The sequence below is a fragment of the Netta rufina genome, assembly GCF_964035555.1.
Source record: "Netta rufina genome assembly, chromosome: 5".
Lineage (NCBI taxonomy): Eukaryota > Metazoa > Chordata > Aves > Anseriformes > Anatidae > Netta > Netta rufina.
In genome coordinates, this window is record NC_140128.1 from 29,798,638 (window position 1) to 29,818,499 (window position 19,862).

Here is a 19,862-nt window from a genome sequence, read left to right on the forward strand (position 1 = left end):
GTAGAAGGTACAATAACAGAGTTTCTGCAATATGCTGGTGTATTGTGAAGGACTGGGGAAATCTGATTCTATGTTTCGGTTGTTGAAAGATGCCACTGCATCTCAGCAGAAGCAGCACACCGGTTATCGGTATGCTGATGCCATTCAGCAAAGATGCTTCAAAGCTTTTGATCGCTGTTAGGCAGCTCTCTGCATTCTTGTTTTGGGTATCTGATTTGCATAGCTAATGTATTGCTCCTTAAAGTATATATACCATTAGTTTGTCACAGTGCTGATAAGAGCGCCTTCATAAAAAGAGAAGCCATTCTGGTCCTTTGTCATAGGTGTTAGAAGTTGGCAATCGGAAACATTAGTCTTCCAATTGGCTGCTGAGTCACTTTGAGATCTTTCTTTCTCTTGCCTTGGTCTCCCTTGTGTTTTTTTTTTTTGTTTGTTTGTTTGTTTGTTTGTTTTTATTTGGTTTAAGGATATTTACCTTGTCTGCAAAGCACTTTGAATCCTTATCAGTAGGAAGCTTCCTAACAGTGACATATTTGCTATTGTGCTTCTTCTGTTTTCATTGACCAACAGTTTTAAAATTCCAAAAGTGAAATGACAGAAGTCAGTTGAGATGCCAGCTCAGTTTCCATTTCTTTTAACAGCGGTTGGATGGCCTCAAATCACATGTGAAAGAAGAAAACATATGAACAGAAATAACCCCAACAAAATAGAAAAGGAGTGAGCTTTCAAGTCATGAACTTGCGTATTATTTGCTAAAATTGCTCTTTATCCTTGCTCCTCCAATATTTTCTTCAACAGATACTATTGGTGCTTTGCTTGACAGCAGTAACTCCTAATACAGTGGAAAATCCTGTGCTTTTCTTATAGTTTAGCTGTGACGGGCTGAAAAACAAACACTAGGACAATATTTTTTTGCAGATATAAGCGAACTTTTAAAGAGGGAATATTGGACATCAAAAAAGGGAAGGTGACCACTTCATTTAACAAGTAAATAAATTGAGTTAACTCTCTTTGCGTTTCAATCATTTCAAACTTAGCTATTTGCTTTCCTTACTGTAGAATGCTTCCTGTTGTCATTAGTAATGCCAGAGGCCACTTCCCTGATTGTGTTCTGTGAATTCCTTGATGTTCTAGTTCAGTTGGTTCAGCCCTGGGCAGAAATATGAGCTCATGTATGCGAAGCTCTTCAAGTCAGCAGTATCTTCTCGGGACAGGTATTCTATTTGTAGGATGTGCGGTTTTATTCAAGGTAAATGAAGTGCCATTTATACGCTATTACAGTTGTGCTGTGTGGCTAGAAAAACTGACCTCTCAAAGTGTGTGAGGCACGGTGATGGTGCATAATCAGGAGAGGTTATGGCTTACAGCACCAAAATGAGGTTGTGAACATGAGAAGAATCCTTTTCAAATACAATGAAATTAAAGGAAACTTATTCTGTGACCCCTTTTGAGGAAAAAATGCTAAGAATTACAGTAATTGACTTATGTTGACAGGGCAGCAAAGTAGTTAATGAATTAAATGCAATGTTACTAATTTTGATTGATACTGTATAATTATGATGTCAAAGGTATTTGAATTTATATTAGGCTGTAAATCTGTATTGGACTTCGTTCTTCCCGTGGTGAAAGGAAAAAAAAAAAAAAACAAAAACACAATGAGAACCTAAAACTAACCCCCATATACACCTGAGATGAATCATTTAAAAATTGAAGCATGATTCAATTTCAAATCTTTTTTCTGTACTGCCATTTCTCAAAAAGTAATTGAGATGGTAAAAAGGTTTCACTGGTTCAGCTTTCCTCTTTGGCAGTATTGCACTGAAAAATTCCTTAAGTTCTTAGTGTCTGAGAAGTGAGAGGTAAATATCTTCTCTGAATTTTGATATTATTGGCAGCAGTGAATCCTCTGACAGCCCTCCATGCTCTTAGGGCTTTTTTCTTTCTTAATAGGCTTGGTCTCATTGGAGATTTTAGCACCCGAAGGTAAAACGCAGCCTTCCACATTACCTCGAGCTGTTCTGTAGAATGCTAAGAGGAACTAAAACATGATTTTACCTAAAAATGACATTTATGGAAGAATACAGGAGATCAGATTATTCTGGCAGTAGCTCTCAAAGCAAATGTTCTTTAGCTTGACAAGCTAAGCATGAAGGGATACGCTTTATTAGGATGCAAATTCTGTGTATGTGATTGATTTGTTGTGTAATATTTTCATGCATTATTTGGTTTATCAGAATCGTACATGTATTACTATATAAATAGGCTTTACTGAAGTCTCAGAAATAGTATTTCACTATTTATGAGGATGAAAGTCAAGATGGCTGTAATTTCGAACTTCCAATAGGAGTCTATATACCTCCTTTTACATTAGATGATTCCCGTTTTCCTAAAACAAGGAGTTTTGCTTCTTGCTGCTTTGTACATCCCTTTATTTTTGTCTTCATTCCTATATTGCCTTATTTATTCTCCTTGCTGTTTCACGATCATAGTTTCAGATCCTGCTTTCCTGAGCTTGAAACACTGACAAATTTTACACTGCCCTTTGGTTCTTTGTCCCCGTCTACCTTCCTTCCAAGAACTTGTGCTTCAGTGACCTCCAGGAGCAACTGTCCTGTGTTTTAAGAGTAATTTTAAGAGTTTAGCTATGACTTCTAAGCTTTTGCTTGCAGAGTATGTTTGTGCAAGTCAACTGGCTTTGTGCTTTCTAAGATGCTGAATTTACCTGTCTGGTATGTATGAGTAATAGCCATTAGTGCTTAGCAATCACATAGTTGAAAAGATGTATACAAGTGGAATTCACTTTGTAGTAACGTTATTTACCAGCTCTTGACATTCAGCATATTTAGTTGCAGCATATGTTTGGCTGGAGATGAAACTTTGAGCTCTGTAAAAGCTTTAGTTGGAGGTGGCCTTTGAGGAGCACTGCTGTGTGGGCTTTTCTCTCTTGTGGTACTGTGGGTGCAGCGATTCAGTCATCTGCTAGCTACAGGGCTTTCAAAATACCAGCCTGAGCATCCAAGGGAGTTGGGTGCTCAACTCCCATCTCCTTTGACTGGAATCCTCCCGCTGGGTTGCAAGCTGCTATCCAAAGCCATGGGAGCAACATGCAATGCATCATCTTATTTTTATTGACGTCTGTTGGTGAAACTTGTCCCAGCTGTCTTCGTTCCTGTGATAGTAATTACAGTAATAATCAGCTAACACGCTAATGTCAACAGCCTTTTGTTTTTATTATGAAGAGAAAGACAGACCTATTAAATATTTTCATAGCTTTATGATGACACAAGAGCGCTGTGTGTAGAGTTTTTTGTTTTAGAAATTATAATGCATAGATGTTGCTTTCCTAAAGAAAAAGGGGAGGATATTTTCCACTGATGCCTGTTCCTTCTTTCCTTTGAAAAACTGGATTAGCTAACAGGCCTTTTGGGATCTCCTCTTAACGTTTCTTGTGAGATGAATCAACTTGGAGGCTGCTGAGGCTATGGAGGAAAATATTTTTTAAAAAGTCTTTGAGAAGTATCTGAACTTCTTTGCAGCTGTTTTTCAGAAGTTCTGAATACTGTTTGATTCTGCTGAGAACAAATGCTACTTACTTAGTGTTTCTAGAAATTATTTTTTTTATATAAGCTGAAGCATTCTCTTCCCCCTCTTTTCCCTCCCCCCCCCCCCGTTTTTTTTTTTTTTTTGAAAAGGCTTTGGATGTAATTGCAATACATCCTTATGTTATTAATTACGTAAGGCTTCTAGAGCTTTGAACTGTTATTCTGCAGGTGAATTGCTGCTCTGAGAATAGCTGTTGTGGGATGCAGCAGAAAGGTGGGGGAGGCGAAGCAGCCCTTGGATGAGATGCAGGATGCTGGAGTCAGGGAGATGAGTCTGCAAGGATTCCTCATTGCTTGTAGTGTTGGATATTGACATCTGGAAAGTAGAAAACAATCTTTCAAATGCTCTGCAAGTAACACGTTTTAGTTCTTTCAAGGGTGATGTAAGAAAATAGCCTTTTTCAGTAGAACCAAGTTCTTTCTTCCCTCCCCCCTTATGTACGCCTACACCAATGTTTTTTCAGCTCTGCAAGTGTGTTTTTTCTCACTCTCTCTGGTGTGTAGGCGGCCTTCCCAATCACAATTGAGCTTCGCAGGCAATCTTTTTTTTTTTTTTTTTTTTTTTTTAGAAAAAAATCGTCTTTACACAGCAGGTCTATAATTTAACACCAAAGAAAATGGAGAGCTCTAGTTTAGAATTATGATGCATCTCAGTAATGGCTGAAGGGGTGAAGAATTTCACCTTAAAGAAAATAAGGAAAATTTTTCCTCACCAGAAGACCACCTGCAGAAATGTATTCACCTGCTGCCCAAATGACTTGCCAAAATGTCAGTAGTGCAGTTGCAGGCTGATAGAATTTAAACCTTTTACTCGCTTCATTAGACTGAGTTGGAAATGAGCTTTTCTATCCCCAAATTAAAATGTGATTCTACTTGAGAGACAGGCTCAGTTTGTTGGTAATGTCAAAGTTGAAATGTAATTCTTCCTGGAATGTTATTGTTAAAATGTGTTTAGTTTATAAGTATGATTTTAGGCTATAATTACTTCAGCGAGCTCTGATAGTGCTGTCTGGCTCATTTTAAAGAGGTTTGGTTAATACTAATTTTCTTGCTTCCAAGTATTCCAACTTCACTTAACCTGTCTGGAAATACTGTTGGAAGAGTAGAAATGGATGATTTAAATTTATTTGCTTTAACAATCTATGAAATTTCAGAGATCATTGTAATAAAGTAACTAGCACTTGTGCCGTGGTGTTCTGTGCAGCTGAAGCTGGCCTTGCAGCTGAAAGCAGCCATCCTTGACTGCTTATTCTGTCCTGTGCTGTCTGTCTTACATCAGCAGAAGTGCTTGTGTAGCCCGACAGTGAACTGGACTGGGGAAGGCCAGGCTGGAGACATGATCTAGGCCTTCTCAGCTCTCCTTTCTTAGATCTGGATTTGAATCCTCTTTGACAGGATTCCCCGCGCGTCTTCTCTAGCACATGAGCTTGGTGGGAGTGGAGGAGGACAAAAATTGAGCAGCAGTTTGTGCTCGAGCTTGTGCCTCTGTGCAGTTCCCGGGGTTGCAGCGTAGCTCTCCACAGTTGGATCTGCTTGCCCAGTTTAATTTTAGAGGGCTCCCATCATATGTGGATGCAAGGCTTTTGTAGAAATAGTCAGAGATCAGATGGTAAGGCTGAAACGATACAGATTTTATTTCAGGACCCTTTATGTAGGAAGGACCAGCTTTGAAACTTATCTTCCTACTCTTGGAGGCTTCTTAGAAGGCTCCAGTTGATGACAGATAATTTCACTCCTGCTGTCCTTGTGCTTGACACGTGTGATTTAGGTTTATGCTGAATAGTGAGGAAAAATTGGGCCACAGCACTCAGAAGTATCCTTTTTTTTTTTTTTTTTTTTTTTTAGGTGTAACCAAATGTTTGTTTGATCCCCCAAATGTCTGGCAGAATGTGTTCCAGGAGAAAACCACTTGATTCAGAGAGAGGGTGATAAAAGAAGGTTGTTATTGTTACAGTGAGAAACTTCTCATCTAGGCGCTCTGAGATGAGTGCATCTGAGCTGCAGAAACTTAATAGGTTTATGGTTTCATAAATCTTTCTAAGAAGCCAGAAGGAACAACAAGCAGAATTTCCACAATATCCCTTTATGTTTTGAAAAAGACTTCACCCTTTGATTTCCCATTCAAACTTTGTTCCCACCTATGGTCTTTCTGCTTCCAGGATTTGCTGTGCTATGATTCATCTCAACCTCTTAGCGACAGCCACCGGCAGCTTTTGCTAAAGCTTCTCTTGCCAGCCCCCTCAGGAATTTGGGTAGGTGAGAGTCCCTGCTCTGCTCTGTACTGTCTGGTGGTCATCCTTTGTAGTAATGCTAGTTGCCCTGAACTCAGTGTTGGCTTTGGGACTACCACTAACGTGCAGTGTTTCAAGCAGTACAGAAGGGGCGTTCTCCAGCAGAACGGTTTAGGCTGGCGTCCCCCGAGTGCCAGCCCGTACCTGAGTCTGTGGCTGAACGCATCCTCTCCATGTGAGAGCTTTTTCAGGAAGCAGATGCGAGGGAGCTAGATGGCTATTCCCCCCCCTCCCCCCCGGCTTCCTGCTAGGTATTTGTAGAAGCATTCCTAAAAGCAGGTTGGACTCTGTTCAGACTCTTACAGAACGCATGGTTTTGTCACATTTTCAAAAGCACAGTAGTTCTTGTAGGTGGTTTCTTTTAATCTACTTGTGAAACTAAACTTGTTTTGTAAGGGAGAAAGGGATGATTACTCTGAATGTGCCTGACTGATTCTTGGTAAAGACTGGCTTTTAGTGTGTGGTCCATTCTTTCACTGACCCTATAATATACTTTTAGGGAGGTTACGAAAAGATAAAGAGGTTGTTGCAAGCACGAGATGCTGCAGTTCTGTCCATACAGCCCTGCCCTCTGCCTTGTATCAGTGCAAGCCCTTTGCAGGTGTGTAATGACTCCAGCTCAAGAAGGCATAGCAGGAAGACTGGAGAATTGCAGTGTGTGGTTTTGGTTTTTGCCGGGGGGATGGGGAGTGGTGGTGTTGCTTTTACAAAGAGGCAGGGGTGGATTCACTTTCAGAGGGATCAGCATCCTGATCTAACACAACATGTTGCACAAGGTGTAGTGCTGCCTGAAGGGAGAAGACCAGAATACTTGCTAGGGACCACAGGGAGAACATCTGGACGTGGATCAGCTAAAGCCAGACACTAACACTCTTCGTCAGAAGTGCAGGTACAGCCCCTTCCACTGAAGTCCTTATGATGATCTGTTTATTGACAAATGTTGAAAATTACAGACATAGGATATGCAAAGGGAGTCTAGATTTAGAAACAACAAGCACTGTAATAAACGTTGCTACTAAAGCAAAAATCCTCCCTTGAAACATGGTTTCATCAGCCTGTGGGATGTTTAAAGAAACAAATAGGTTTCTTATTTGAGAGAATTAGGTGCATGCAACTTTTGTTCACTAGTTGAAACTGTTTCCCAGGGTTATTTTAAAAATCAAGCAAATGGCTCTAATTATACAGATTTGCATTTACAACTGGATATATTTTAACTAGTAACTGTTCTTAAGGCTTGTGAGCTCATAAGCTCATATTTCTGTAGACCCAGCCTCATTGAAATCAGGAGGTTTTAGGGTTGCGAGCTAAGCTTGTTTGTAAAGCATAACCACATTAACAGGTGACTCTTCTAAAAATAGCGATGTGCTCAATAAAGCCAATCTTCGCTTGTTTCAGATACCTTTACATATCTATTTAGATTCTGTATTTAGGGGCAAGGCTCTCAGCAGCATAAATTTCAAGTTCTGTTAGGTTCTCCATGTCCTTATATTAGTAGCGACAGAATAAAAGTTGAGACATCCTGCATGCAGGGTAGGCAGACTGCTGCCTTCTCCTTGACCTGTACTTAAAATTACAAAAGGACTGGGAGAGGGAAGGGGAAGGGATGGTCAATGTGACTAAGTGGCTAATACTGACCTGAAGTTATATTTGGTAGGCTGTTTTTAAAGCTCCTGGCTTTATCTCTGCTATTCCTGTTGACAGGTCAAAGCCCTGTGGCATTTATCACTGCGGCAGTAAGATGTGGGTGCATGGGGTGGGCTTGAGGTGGGAAAGGATTTGCCTCAGTGATTATTGCTCTTCCACAGGGGCCGATTTAAGACTATGTAGTGCTGTGCGTTCTGTCATGGGAGACAGCAGCTGGATGGGAAGCATTTCTCTGAGAATGGCCAACGGGAGACAGACCGAGCTGTGTAGCATTTTCATGATTTGCAGGTTTTCTTTTTTTTTTCTTTTTTTTTTTTTCCCCCGGAAACTTCCTGAAGTTGGTGTTTGTACAAATTGTGTTTGTCTTCAAGTCCAAACAAAGATAGGAATAAGCCCTACAATTACTGTTTAGAAGTAACCTCATTATGAATAAAGGAAGGATGTTGCTTAGGGAGTGAGTGTGTGTTTTTCTGCGTGCATGCAGGTATCTGAGAAAGGGAGTAGGGACATTAGATGCTCTCATTGAGGCTTAAGTGTTCCCAAGTTAGAGATTGCCTTCCATTCTGGTTTTCTAATGCAATACTGCAGTGAAAAGTACAATAACTGTCTGTAAATGGAAAAGAAATGGGAAGTGCTTAGTATATTTTTACCTTCTTTTATGTCTAAAACAGTGCAGTGAATTAATAGAAGTTGGTAGTGCTGTAGCTGTGAGATGAAATAATGTACTCCAGAACTGGAGAACAATTGCAGTTGTACCCTTCAGTTGAACAAAACTGGTTAATGTTCCTAATAGCTAAATATGCCCTTTGTAATAGGAAACGGATGTTCTTGAGAAAAGTCTCACCTTTATTTCACTATGTATGAGACTGAAAGAATTGCATATTCTTTCATTTAAAGCACAAGAGGGAATGAAAAGAGCCTTGGATCGCTTAGTTTTTTGACTGTCTGTAAGGTGGAAAGGTGGTTGTGCTTTGATCACTGTTCTGTTAGTCTGGACTCACCGAGTGGCTGGGGCTGGCAGGGCCCTCTGGAGCCTGCCTGATCCAAGCTCAGGCAGAGCCACCCTGAGCAGGGTGCCCAGGCCCACACCCAGGTGGCTTTTGAAGATCTCCAAGGAGGAGACAGACTCCTGGAGCTCCTCTCTGGGCAGCCTGTGCCAGTGCTCAGCCACCCTCGCAGTAAAGAAGCGCTTTGTGATGTTCAGGTGGAGCCTCCTGTGCTCCAGTCTGTGCCCATTGCCTCTTGTCCTGTCGTTGGGCACCACTGACAAGAGCCTGCCTCTGTCCTCTTGGCACCCTCCCTTCAGCTATTTATAGACATTGGTGCCTAAATGACTGAAGATTTAGTGGTGTGGACAGTAATAATTAATTTTCGTTACTGTTACGGGCACCTGTTGACTAGGCAGGCTAGGAATGATGACGCACACGCTATGTCTGCAAACTTCCCAATTTCAGAATGGTTAGACACACCCAAGTTAACTTTAATCTAGCTAGCCTGGATTAAAAAAGATTGCGAGGATTTAACAGCGCGGATTTTAGTACAGCCTGATGGAGACTGTCAAGGAGTCTGGGTGCTTAATCACTGCAATCCTGTGCCCTGGAAAATGAGTGGGTTTTGTAAAACGCTTCTGTTACTGAATTCTGTAGTTTGCATAGATGTGGAGAGCTGCTGGTGGATGAGATGCGTGTATCATACTGCATGTGAATTTTTCCAGTTTTTCTCTTTAAAATGTGGAATGCAGTATAACTTCAAATTATTAACTCTGTACTTAGTACTGTGTATGATTATAGCTGTACAGTGATTAATAAACACGGTGTTTTCTGTAATAGATGCTTCGTGGGAATGGCTGGTGAAGCATGAGCAACCCTGGTGTTTTGAGTTTCTGCATGGCTTAGCTTGCATATTGCTAAATTATAATATGCTGTGCTGCTTAAGCTTCAATAGCAACAGATTTCTGCAGTTAAAATATTTTTCACTTTTGCAGGTTAGTAATAAGTCTGCTATTAAATCTGAGACTGAACAGAAGTGGAATCTGTGAAGCAGGGAAAAAAGTAAGCTTGTGGACTGAATTTTATTTTACATTTTTAAAACCAGAAGGGACCAAGGAAATAGCATAATTGGAATTGGGAACTGTGAACTTCATTCCTGTGTTGCCCTTGACTAGTCGCATTATTTCTCTGCTTCATTTTTTTCTGTAAAAGGAAAATGCTTGTTTCCTTTGAAGTGTTTTGAGAACATATGCAACTGCTACTACTTCAGCTGCATTGACCATTAGATTTCCTAAATTCATGCTTCAGAACAGACACCCCAAGTTGAAATACAGGGTTTATTTGGAAAGCATCCAGTTTCCATGAAAACATTTCTGGGATTTTGGAAATGAGCAATCCTTAAAGGATTCTATCTCTCTGAGAACAGAAGAAGCATCGTTTCTAGCCTGAATTTGTTTAGGTGTAGTTTCCATTCATTGGTGTTTTTTTCCTTTTTTATATAATATATATCTTTGCTAGATGAAAGATCAAATTCCTTCTGTCAAATTCCTTCTGTCTCTTACTATATTCTTTCTGTAGGCATTTTATTTTTTTTCTCCAGTTTTTCAGCATCACTCTTGAACTGTAAAAGCAAGAACTAATTGCAGTTTCTTTGTGTCAAACAAGTAACGTAACTGCTTTGCTCTCTTACTTGGTATTCTTGCTTGTTTAAACATTAATGGATTGCATAAGATTAGCCACAGCTATGTGTTTGGAGTTTGCTGTTGCATACACAGATTCAAGGAAGCTAACTAGTAAACGGGAGTAATGCACAAAGCTGTCACCTGTGCAGATCAGAGTTCACACTTTCCACTTAAGATCAGAGAAGGTGAGCTCGCTTTTCAGTCTAATTGCGCTCACTGCTTATGCATAATGCAGGACCGCAACTTAACTCTGCGCCGTTTGATGAAAGATAAAGATCAGAGTCAATGAGACAATGTGATGTTAGCTTTACAGATCCCAGCAGCATGAGGCATTACTCATGTCTTTTTATGTATATAACACAGCATACGTGTACATACACATTGTTATGTGAATGCTGTATAGCTTGTGTTAGCAGCAATGCAATTAATAAATAGCATTTCCTGTTACTCTTAATTTGTATGGGCTTTTTAGCACAGTAGTATTTTTATTCATGCTTCTATATGTTGTTAGTTGACAGTCACTAATTCGTTCCATTATTTCCATATTTGAAGGCTTAGTACTAGGATACAGTTCTTTGTTACCTCAAAGTCATGCTGTTTATTGTATTGACCTTCATTAGAGCTAATATTTTTCCCTGTTTTTTTTTCAGCATGTGTAAATAACCATTTTTTTAACAAAGGAAGCTTATAATTTGCAGAAGTTGCAAACAATTTCCTAGCTAATTGGGATAGCTGAAAACTCAGCTTTGGTTTTGTGTGTGGTATTTTTACAGAAGCAAGCTGAATGTCTTAGCACGTGGTTGAGCTGCAAGCTCTCCCATGCCTCTGCATCCCCAGTAGGAATGGAGGGAGAAGGGAGCAAGATGTCTCATTATATCTCATTGAACGTTTGCATCCAGGTATATTAGAAAATACAGCTTCTGGTCGGGTAGTTGTGGTACAAGAAATGCTGGAGAAGATGACAGTTTTTGCTTTTTTCTTTTTTTTTTTTCAACCAGTCTTGTCTGTGGGCATGGGTCTTAAAGACCTTGTGTTCTTAGTATGACAGTGATACGTTGGAGGGGTAAAAGTCACTGCTGTTCTCACTTCCTCACACTTCTGTGCAGTCAGAGATGTGTAATTACAGTAATTGTGAAGACCACAGCCCAGAGGTGCAGTAAAAGTGAGTGTGTATAGTAGGACAGATAGGATTTTTTAGGGTATGAGGAAAGTACTGGATAATCATTGTTTCAATTCAAGTTTAATTTTGATTTTTCTTTTTGCTCTTTTCCTTGTTCTTTTCTTTTTCCCCTTTATTTTGTCTAAGGCATGTTATTTCAGCATAGCTTCCCCCTTCTTATATGTTTTTTACTATCTCTTAGCACCTTTGGTAGGGGTCTTTACAGAGGGGAAGAGAAGTTGATGTTGAGAACCAGCACGCCATTCCTTTTTCTCAGAAGGAATAACTCCTGCTGTAGCCTCTCTACTTGAAAACAATTGGTGTTGGGAGGAGGTTGTTTGGAAGGAGGATGAGCTGCAAAATAACTGGGGGCTGAGTGCCTTTCCAGCTGGGATTAATTTAGTATCACAAGTTTATAGCATTCTTTAAACATTTACGTGCTGGCCTGTGAGGGAGTGAAGGGGGACAGACATGCATTCCTTGCAAATCTTTGCTCTTTGCCTCTGTCCTTGACTATAAAAGGGAAGCAGGGATAGATTTGATAAGGTTTCAGAGAAAAGAACAGGTAAAGCCAGTGGCTATTTAATATCTTTGCTGTGAAATTAAATTGTGGGCCAAGCACTCCCTCTTGAATTGTTCTGCCAAGAAGTCATCGTGCCTTCATTACTAAAGGCTAATCCAGGTTTTTCAGCTTTGTTTTTATTAAGATGAATTCGCTGTAGAGAGGAACGTTGAGACTTGCAACCACCTCAAAAGAGCTGGTTAGATATTTGGACAAGTAGGATGCGTTTTCTCATACATTAAAGTCTTAGCTATTGTCTTTCATCCAGAAATCATGTTCTAGTTAGCTTAACTGTATTCGTTTAAATTAAACGTCCCTCTAGCCTAGTGGTGCTGCCTCTGACAGAGACAAGCAGCAGATGTGGAAACATGTAGGAAAAGTTTGTAGCTGTAGGCTAACTTGGGGACCTCTGGCTCGGGACTTGCTGAATTGGGATGTCCAGAACCTTTTGCTCTTTGTTGTCCTCCTCTTTTTTTTTTTTTTCTTTTCCTTGAGAAGAGCAGCGTTGCATTTGGTACTCAATGTAGGAATTGCGTGAAGTGGCATGACAAAGAACTTCTCAGAATAATTCACGACGCTGTGTACAGGTGTCTTTGTCATTGGTTGTAGTGGTGGGTTTTTGGTAGTTTGTGTTTTTGCTATGGTGAGAGTTGGAGCATCAATAAAAGAATACAGATATCTCCATACTATTCAGTGTCACGAATTCTGCAAGGAATTTAGAAATGCCAGGTAGTATTGGTAATGGGTCTGCTTTCCATACTTGATTATCTGTTACCGGTACGGCACCTAATGGTAGGTGCTTCAGAGCTGTGAACCATTGCAGCATGTAACCTTTTTCCAGGATTTGGGCCCCTGTATTCATGGTTAGGGCTTAAACTTCTCTGGTTTTACTGCAGGTGAATAATTGCATGTGCGAAGTCATTTTTACTACATTACAAAATTTTACATTTACTATGTTACAAAAATGCTACAGCATTTTCATTACATATTTTTAGTGTTACCCACTGTGTTGACAAAATAATTCCCTTGTGCATTTTTTTAGGATAGCTGTGCAGTTGCATACCTCTAGGCCATAGAAGTCCTCAGACAGTGACCAAAAGTGGTCTGTAAGGTCTCTTATTGAATCTTTAGAGCTGAATAAATTGTGACTAACCTAAAGTTTTATGTAATTGGGATCTATAAGCTGTTTTCTCATTTTGCCTATTTAATGAAAACAGAGATTTAGCTTTTCCCCTTAGATGAGTGAATTCTGAAGGAAAACATTGTAAGAAACGTTATGGAGACCCTCAGAGCTTGACCACGCATGTGGGAAATTGAGAGGCTGTTAGTAAATACTTTGAAATTCTGCTACTGGAGGCATCAGTGAAACATCACCATTAAACAGAATTGTAAGATCCAGCAAAAACTGCTTAGTCTTTTATCACCGAAGAACTGGTGTCAATGGTTTGGTTGTTTCCTGTCAGACTTGGATTCCATTATATGGCAAAAATTTGTGAAGTCATCTTCCTTTTCTTTTAGTAAGCTGTAGAGAACTGATGCCTTTCTTTTCCCTTTTTGAGGTAGAACCAACTTTTGAGGCAGGGTTTTGGTTTTGGTGATCCAGCTATGAGTATTGTAGAGACTGGTGCTTGTACTGTTGTCTCAACTGTAAATACAATTTGCCAATAAAACAACTTTATTTTAGGACCTATGCAGTGATGATACTCCATTCTGAATTGACTGATGGGATGTTGAAATAGTACCTCTTGCTTGGCATTCACATTGCCAGTACATCATGCTAATCTTGGCAAGTATGGATTTAAAACATCTTTCCTTCTTGCCTCCCCTCCCCTCCCAGTTAGTCCATTCTGGCATAAAACATAATTTTCATCTTTTTCTTATTTAATCTGTATTGGGTTACTTTCATACGGTTTGGGTTTGTGGCTTATGGTATAAGATTTTTAGTTCATCAGACCTGTAATTTCAGATTTAGTGTTTGAAAATTTATAGTAAGTATATATATAGTATAGTAAGTACTTCTGACAAGGAATTGCAGAACTATAGTTGAAGTTTTTTTTGGTAATGAACATTATCAAAAACTTTGTGGTAGAGGAGAGTACGTGGTACATGAAGTTCCTTCTTATTTTTATAGTACCAAACTGCAAAGTCTATTAAAGCATAGAGGGCTCAGAGATGTTATCTTGTATAGCGTTATACTTTGTTCCTTTGTATTAGAGAGGAAGGAGGTGTTTGGAGAAATCTTGTTCCTGGATTGAGCAGCTGATAAGCGCACCCCCTAACACTCATTTCCAACCCCCTTTTAAACTTCTCTGTGGTAAGAAATAGGGGAATCTGCCTTTATGAAATGATGATGAAATTATTGCAGACAATGTGCTCTTAGGTGAGTTTAAGTTTGTTTAGTTAAAAGTATTTATTGTAGATTTTGAGCCTGGAACTTTTATTCCTGTGGTTCATTTTTGTTCCGAAACAACTTTTTTTTTTTTAGTAGTGAAGAATTCCTTTTAACAAAGCAGCCTTTCTGAAAGGGGAGAAAAGAGCATCTACTGTAACGGGAGAAAACAATTGGAGACAACCTGCTTTATGAGGTGCTGTTTAGAAAGCAGTGTGGCAGGTGTAATGCTTGGTGGTGGTGATGTCTTTTAAGTGTTCAGGAAATACATGTATGTTAAGGAAAACAGCAAACTTGTATTGCATTTTTCCACGTGGGTCTTCATCATGAAAGTATTCATCTTACCATGTCACTAGCTTTTATGTATATCTAATTCAACTATTACAGCTAATTAAGGATTTGAGAAAATAATCCTGTAAAATGTTTCTGCTGCAAAAAAAAAAAAGTACAAAAATGTATCTGAATTTGGTGTATATTCAGGAGGTATATGTATGTACATGGTGTATGTTCAGTATGTGTTACTTGAGGAGTTGGAGGATGCTTTGCAGCATAGGGCACAAATCAGTATGAACTTGAGTTTAGCTAGTTTTTGTTAGTCATTATATACTCGTCTTTATTACCCTAGTTTTGTTTTTACTCCATGTTCACCAAATAACATGTCTCTGCTTGTAATCTAGTATTGCTCTAGGATAGCTGTGCAGCCATTATTTTTATTATTGGCAAATGTGCATCTGGATGATCTTGTTCTGGTCATATAGGATATTGTAAATGTTATTGGAAATAACATTCCACAGGAATTCTGGGGACAAGAGTCAGTTTTTATGTTCATTTGAGGGAAAAAATACAAAGAAAATGCCAATTGTGATGAAGATGCAGAATTTACAGATTTGTCAAGTAATGGAAATATTTAGAGCGTATATAGAAAGATTTATTCCTCAACCATCTTGCCATGTTGTGTGGATCTGTGCTCCTGATATCTGATGCATTTTAAACAAACGCAACGGTTTTACTTGTCCTCTTTTGCTGTAACACGATATGTTGGGAATTCACATGAATCAAAGATGACCCTGAGTGTGAGATAGCACTGTAAATTCTCTGCTAGTCAGAGAAAATATTTTTGTGTTATCAGCTAGATTTAGTAACTATTTCATTGAGTCCTTTAGTCTTGAGAATTTTTACAGTGTGTGTTTTAGTACATGAATTATACTGCTAAGTGTATATAATGTACTGATAGAACAGGAGGTACCTCAGCATAGTTTCCCTTTATCATAACAATAGGATCAATATAAAACATAACACATTTCAGACCAGTATGTTGTGGTTTTTATGTAAACCAGATGGTGCTTTCTTGTATTTTGATGGGTACTGACTTATAAATCCAATCAAAAACTAGCATTTGTCTGTCAGAACGAGGCTGGATGTATAAGCATCCTTATTCTGACAAAAGGAAAAAAAAAAAACACATACACAAAAAATATGAAAAAATAATGTAACTATCTGTCCTCCCTACCCCCAAAACCAAAAGCAAACCCTGATCCCAGGGAGTTTTACTGATGATACTGAGACACCTCTGGCTAACCTATTCAAGACTGAAATCCCTCACAGTGATGTAGGATTTCTTTTCTGGACTTCAGTAGATGTTTAGACAGCTGTTAATTCTCTAGTGCCATTTTTTTCATTTTATTTTGGCGCTCAGTGGATAAGAGGGTGGATTCTTATAGATTTACTCGATATTTAAACAAAACCTTTGACTAAAAATGGAAATGCTGGACCAGGAGCAATGAGCTTAAAATTATATTGCAGACTGCCACAGATTAATAACACTACTGTCTCTTTTGATCATCAGTCTCTCCATATAAACTGCTTTCTAGCCTTTTAAAGGCATTGAGTCCTCAATGAATTTTTCACACAACACTGTGCAATTTGGAAGCTGATGGTTGCAAAGTCCTGTTGGTGAGTGAGATTGGTGTTGCAGTACTTAAGAGCTCACCACTGTTTGTGCAGGCTTTTAAGTTTCCAAAATGTAGGAGAGAAATACTTTGAGAAATGTTTTCAGATGGAAAACAGTATATTAGGAGAGCTCAATCTCCTTTAGGATGATGATAACATTATCGCTATTCCCTGGTTTACATAGCACTTTGCTCTCCTCAGGTGTAATGGTTTTGCCCTGTTCAGGTCAATATTGGTAACTTGTTTTCTTTTACTGTGCTGTTTTAAGTTTGTCTCCAACTTATTTGCCAGATTCATGACATTTTGCTTCTGATAATGCAGATATAAGGAAAAAGAGATGTTAAAAACAAATCCTCTTAAAACTTCACACCTATTCTACATTCAAAATAGGTAACTGGGGCGTTCTGAATGCTGTTTCTGAAAATGGATGCTAGTGTGTAACTGAAAACACTGCGTTCTGTCCTCAGCGTCAGAGAAAAGAGTGCTTTTCCATCCATATGTCAGTGGTTACTTTCTCTCCCCTGGCAGCACTGCAAGTACTTTTCCTGGAAGTGGGCTACTTTTGCATTCCTTCAGGTGCGTGCCTGTTGGACCCAGAAGTCGTGTTCTAGTTCACAGATAATTTAGTGTAGTCCTGGAGATGTAATCAAACTCTTTTTCTGTCCTTCAGCAAATATTTTCACATGATATATAAAAAGTCTTGGATTTTCAAACTGCTTTGCGTGTTATTCCAGCTTTTAGATCTCTGAACTAGTGAAAATGCATGCATATTCTTAAAAGGAAAGGGGGGAACAGTGTCTGATTCTGTGTTTTTGGCCTTTGCAAGTGTGTGTTTGCCACTGTTTCCATCTATCAGATCACAGAAGCTAACTTGTTTATGTGAATAACTTACAATTATCCACATGCCTTGCTGGTGGAAATTTAATGAATGAATTGGAGGTAAAACCTAAACAAAAGTTGCTGAAAGTCTGAATTCTTTGAAGGACTGAACGATGGCGTCAGACTTTGGTATGTGCTGTTAACACTTCAGCTCTGATACGTGCTCTGGGTGTCTCTGTACTGGTGTAAATACGCCGGATTTGGCAAAGTATGAGTTGTAATATTTATTATTGCTGTTTCATAGGGAAGTTGAAAGATAAAATGGGAGCTAAAATACTTGTGTGTGCAGGGCTAAAATGTGTCCATGCACATCTGTACGTAAAGTCTAATCCTGTAATATTAAAGGTATAAACATGGCATATGACAAGTTTAATCTTCTGGTAGGCTTTGGTGGCCTGGGTGAGATCCAGACTCAGTGTGAGCTGCCTGAGCCAGCACGCTATAGAAAAGCTACCAATAGAGCTGACTTACCCTTAATGAATTTGAGACCGGCGTCGGTATTTCTTAAAATTAAAAAGGCAATGCTCCTCATTTTTTCTTGAATGTGGATGTGATTTGTAGCCCACCAACAATTTGGAATATCTCTGCAGGTGCTGTAATTTCACCCAGGAAGACTTGGAGGGAATTCTTGATAATGTATTCCGTGTTGGTATTGCTAACCACCTACGTGCATGTGTGCTGTTTTTGTGCTGTTCCTATCTGGGCAAGACTAGGACTGACTTAAAGGTCTTCTTGCCTGAGTCAGAACAATATAAAAACGCGGAGAAGGAGGTTCTTGGCTTGCGAAGATGTAAAATGCCAGACAAATGGGTGGCCTGTGTGAATATTTTTGTTGTATTACATCTGTCATTTCAGCAGACTCGCTGGTACTTCAGCAGCATGCAGTATTGATGGATACCTTACAAATGCCTGATGCAATACCCACCTTGGGACCGTCTGCTTGACGGGTCTCCATGTGGTTACTGGAACCCAGGAAAGCACCACAGGTCAAAAATGCAATTCAAGTACCATGGCACAGCAACACGTGCTGAAAGCTGAAACCATTGCGACTGGAAACTGTCCACAAACCTCTAATGCCTCTTCTCCTAAATGTTTGCTGTTTGACGAGTTTCCTGTGAAATACTGAACTAGCATCCAACGCCCATTACTGGTCCTCCAATTACATGACTCAGGATGAAAACCCCCACTCCATGAAGATACCATTTCTTTCTTACTTTATTTGAGTCTGTGAAATAGATCTAAATCTGCCTAAACAATAAGATCAAGGCATTGAAGAGCAACGCGAGACAAAATAAACAGATGCAGATTCAGTCTGGTTTAGTAGATTTTTTTCCGTGTACGTTTTCTGCTAACGTCTACTTCAAGAATGGGCTTCTGTTTAATCTGTCAGGTCTGGGAAAGCATTTTAAGTGCAAAACAAGTAGAAAATAATTTCAAATAGCTGAAGGTCTGAACATGTAGTTGCATAGCAGAGTTTAATATTAGCTTGCCTTTTGTGACCTGAAGGAGAATTCAGGGCTACTTGCTAAAAGTAAAAATTGCAAGGCCTAAACCAATTGAATTATGTTACTGACAGGAGGAATATGATACACTGCTGAGCAAAGATTGGTTTTCTTTTCCATTTCTGCTCTTCTCCCAGTTGTTAGTGAATTAATCTCAGTTGTGAGCAGCTGTTGAAATAATAAATGCTGCTGCTGCTTAAATGGTAGTTACAGGTATTCTGATTTCTTGAGAGCCCCAAACAGATTTGAAAAGCAAAACCAAAAAGCTCAGCTGGTAAAGCCATCACAGGCTAAGGCAGGAAGCCTGCATGACAGAAGTCGTAAATGGAGAAATTCATTCAGCTGAATGCAGCATCCTGGAGGTGGGTGTACGCAGGGTTTTGCTGAGCATGTTTAAGCTGGTGCTGCCTTTGAGAGGGGTGGCCGGGTGCCCCCATCTGCTGATTCGAGTTGTTTGAGAGGTCTTGCAACCAGGAGGGAGAGAGAATGGGCACGTTTACTCCAGTTTTGTATACTACTTAAAATGATCATTTTCTGAGCATCTCTGAGATGAATGAGGGTAACCTGTCTCCGGGTAGCTGACTGCAGCTGTGCCCTGGCCCCCCTTGCTGAGGGGGAGTCGGAGCTGCTCATCAGTCAGCCCTTCATCTGCCAAGGTTCATGGCCTTGCATTGTAAGGCAAGTCCATGGTGGTGGTGATTTTCCTTAAACACACAGTTCTGGGAATGTTAGAGTTATCTTGATTCAGCAGCCAGAGCTCTAGGACTTGCAGTGGAGGAAAAAATGCTATTTTGTTAGGCTTAATACACAGCTGCTTAGGTAAGTAGCTCCAGCAGTAATGTAAAGGGGACTCTTGTGGTGTGAGAAAACCTGTCCCAATTTAAGCTGGTTTTGTCAAATACGTTTAGCTTGGGCAGATGTCACACATGTGGTTTAGGTATACTGCCCTGGCTGCTAAGTTTGCTGAATAATGCTAATTTTGCTTCACTGCCTCGCGGTTTGCAAGCTTGGCCAGACTTGGCAGGGGTTCAGGGGGGCAGCTGAGCCTGCCCTGGTGTGGGGCTGCGGTGTCTGGGTGGGTTTTCTCCTCTGATTGCTGTTCTGGGAAATAGCGGGCTCCTTTAGTGGCATGTCTCAGAAATGAGCGTGCAGAGACAATCTGTTCTGTACTTGTGGTGCTTTCTCTGTTGGCATCAGTATGGAGTGGAGGGAG

General features: G+C 39.8%; 1 protein-coding gene across 3 annotated transcripts in view; it reads left to right on the plus strand.

The window, feature by feature from the left end:
• Nucleotides 1-19,862, plus strand: part of SIPA1L1 (signal induced proliferation associated 1 like 1) — a 203,113-nt gene that overhangs the window by 61,499 nt on the left and 121,752 nt on the right. For 2 of the 3 annotated variants that reach the window (XM_084288174.1, XM_084288176.1), the window contains exon 3: nt 9,522-9,588. The exons of the other annotated variant lie outside the window; for it this stretch is intronic. The gene's annotated coding sequence lies outside the window, so the exon portion shown is untranslated. The remainder of the gene's footprint in view (nt 1-9,521; nt 9,589-19,862) is intronic. 3 annotated transcript variants of the gene reach the window in all.